This window comes from Microtus pennsylvanicus, chromosome 2, assembly GCF_037038515.1.
Source record: "Microtus pennsylvanicus isolate mMicPen1 chromosome 2, mMicPen1.hap1, whole genome shotgun sequence".
Lineage (NCBI taxonomy): Eukaryota > Metazoa > Chordata > Mammalia > Rodentia > Cricetidae > Microtus > Microtus pennsylvanicus.
Window position 1 is genome coordinate 54,465,180 of NC_134580.1, and position 3,546 is coordinate 54,468,725.

General features: G+C 38.7%; 1 pseudogene; it reads right to left on the bottom strand.

Moving 5' to 3' along the window:
• Positions 1–290: 290 nt before the first annotated feature.
• Positions 291–737, bottom strand: LOC142844818 (large ribosomal subunit protein eL29 pseudogene; annotated as a pseudogene).
• Positions 738–3,546: the final 2,809 nt, after the last annotated feature.

Consider the following 3,546-nt stretch of genomic DNA (forward strand, 5'->3'; position numbering starts at 1 on the left):
GCTGACATGCTTGTGTACAGTACTCAAGGGTGTTGGATCCTCTGAAATTGGGTTTACAAATCCTTTTTAAGTTTCATCTGTCTGCTGGGAATCTGGGTCCTCTGGATGAGTAATGCATACTCTGAATGTAGGAGCTTTCTCTCCAGTAACTTGACGCAATTTTCTTTTTCTTAACAGAACTTGCCTCAAGTTTATTTGTAAAAACAGCATAAGGTCCTGAACATCTGCAAATACTGTGTAGCTGTTCACACCAGTCCATCTGTTTTCACATTGGCAGACTGAGACCTTTTTTATGGGGCCTTCACAGGGGCCTGGACACCTTTGGGAGCCTGAGCTGCAGCTGAGGCCTCTGCCTTGGCTTGAACCTTGGGCTTTGTTTTTTGGAGCCTAAGACCCCTGGCCCTGTAGCTTCTAATCTGCTTCCCAAGCTTGGGGTGAGGAATTAAAGCCAGACAGGTGAGTTTTCGGCTGGGGCCCTTTGGCACCTTGGGCTTCACCACCTGGGGCTTCACCAGGGCCTTGATGGCCTCCGCACGTGCACTCACGGCCTTTGCATTATTTGCCTGCATCTTCTTCAGGCCTTTCTTGTTGAGTTTCTTGGCAAAGCGCATGTTCCTCAGGAACTTGGGGTTGACCCCCTTGAGAGAGTCGTATCTTTGTGACTGGGATTTCTTGATGCCGTTTCTGTGCCATTTCCGGGACTGGTTGTGTGTGGTGTGGTTCTTGGACTTGGCCATGGCTGGAGGGTAATCGGCCTTGACGCAATTTTCTAAAACTAAAGAATTCTCATAATTTGGATGTATCTGAGTATATGTGTGAAGGTCGCTTTTCATTGTTTTACTTGTTCTTTGCTTCATCTGTATCATGAAGATTTACTTTTAAAACATTACTAAGTACAAAATTATGTAAGAATAGAATTATTTAGAATGAACTCTTAAAGTTCAACAACTATCGCCAGGCGGTGGTGGCGCACGCCTTTAATCCCAGCATCTGGAAGGCAGAGGCAGGCAGATCTCTGTGAGTTCAAATTCAGCTGGTCTATAAAAGCTAGTACCAGGATAGGCTCCAAAGCTACAGAGAAACCCTGTCTCTAAAAAACAAAACAAAAAAAAATGAAAGAGAGAGAAAGAAAGAAAGAAAGAAAGAAAGAAAGGAAGGAAGGAAGGAAGGAAGGAAGGAAGGAAGGAAGAAGGAGAAGAAGAAGAAGAAGAAGAAGAAGAAGAAGAAGAAGAAGAAGAAGAAGAAGAAGAAGAAGAAGAAGAAGAAGAAGAAGAAGAAGAAGAAGAAGAAGAAAAGCATGAATCAAGGAGCAATTTCTATGGCCCCACCTCTAATTGAACATCTATTGGCAGTTAGTGACTGCTGAGCCGAGTCACTTTTCTTTGGGGGATTACCTGAACTCTACCCATGTCTTAGTGGGCAGCCCCACGGACATGTTCATAGGCAGGCACTAATTGGACTTGTTGGATCATTTAAAAAATAAATATAAACAAGAGAGTATGAAATTAGTAGTGAGATGGGCTGAGGAGGTGAGAATGGGAGATACATTGTATCCATATATGAAGATGAAGGACGACTTAGTCTTCATAACAGTTTCACTCACTTTATTTTTGCTGGATGTGGACAATAGTCTTCTTAAAATAGTAAATGGAAAATTACACAAACAATTCTAAACAGCATGATGGAATCTCACTATAGCCTAGAGTCATAGTCACGCCTTGTCTCAAAATGTCCACATTGTGATGACGCTATTTAGTTACTTAGCAGCCAGCAGTCAGAGTTAACAGAGTGTTGTACTACTGCTGTGTTGGTGTTCAATTAACTTGTGGTGTGATAGAATATATTTCCTGAAGGTGAGAATGACTTCAATAATATAACTTCCCATAAATTAATGTATAAATTGAATAATGGAACATTACATATAAAAAACAAGATACAAAGAGTAGGGGAGTTGGCTCAGTAAATAAGAGTACTTGGTAGGTCATCATGAGGACCTCGGTTAAAATTTGTAGGAAATATCAATGAAAAAAAGAGAATGGCTATGTGTGCCTGTACTACATTAGGAGGGCAATGACAAGTATATCCTGGGAGCTCACTAGCCAGACATACTAGCAAAGGTGTAAATATCACATGATAAAACAGACAAGAATAGAAGAAGGTATTTAACATCCTCCCTTGGCCACCAAATGAACAGGCTTGAGTGAATGAACTTGCACGTTTATGTTCATGTAGCAGCTCACAAATAAAATACATACTAAGGAGGGGAAAAGAGAAAGAAGAGGAGGGAGAAACACTGAGATATCAAATTGCAAGCACAAAGTGAACATTTACAAAGTTAGTAAAAATGAATCCAGTCTGAAAGATTATCTAGTCTAAAAATCTAACTGAACAATTGCTTGTAAAAGGTAAACCATGTAGAAGGGAAAAGTCACAGCTGAGATTAGGCAGGAATGAAATCACGGGTAATAATTGTCATAAAGTGCTACTTAAGTGTAATTAAACTACTTAATATGATACGGAAATGGCAAATACAACACATTATTCATCAAAACCCTTACAAGTGTACAGTTTGAGTAATTCTTTTTTTGAGAATACTTTAACTTTTTTCATGCTATATTCTGATTATGCACTTTTCCTCCCCAGTTCCTGTCAAATATTGCCCACTACCCAATTCTTTGGTCTTTCTTTATGTAAATTATGAGCTTTAGTTAATAATCAGATGTCTGTACTGAATCTATACTAGTTTCATATGTTAATAGTGTTAAAGGACTGAGTAATTGGTAAACTTTTATTAGTTTTTTTTTTATTTTTCTGTCAATCAAAGCCAATTCTAAATATAAAATATAAATTGAAGTAAACTGTACTGTTGGTCACACTACCACCCTGGCACACACCTTTATTAATTGTCTATTGTAAATAGAGTCAAGGTTGGGCAAACTGGAAAAACAAAGACCATCACTGTAAACATTCATGTGTCCTGCTTTCTACCCTGTCCATCACACATTTCTTTCCCCTGCTGTCTGACCTCAGTGTTGCTGTCTATCATCAAGATAATAAAGCGTTGCTTTCTATGCCAGTGACAGAATCATATGTTGTTCCTGATATCTCCTGACAGGACTGCCATCGCAAATGAAGGCACTGAACCTTGATGGCCATATACACATAAGAGCAGAGCATGCCAGTTCTGACTGCTCCTAACTCATCTCATCGTCTGTGGAACTGTGCGTTGTGATGTAACACAGCGAATCCATTTATTTTCTGTCATTATGTGATCTGAGGAAGTATTTAGACATCAAATGCCTTGCACACTTGACTCTTTGACAGTGATAATAATTAGATTACCAATGTAATTTAATAACATTGCCTTACTACTGTATAATTACTATAAGGTATAGTAATTATTCAAATATAATTACTGTCATCATGACATTCAGTAATGTTAATGGCCAGTTATTACGTGACACATAGTGTACCTAGTGCTTCTTTTATCTGTAACATGTCCTTTATAATTATAGCGATTGAATGTTGGTTATTATGATCTTTCCT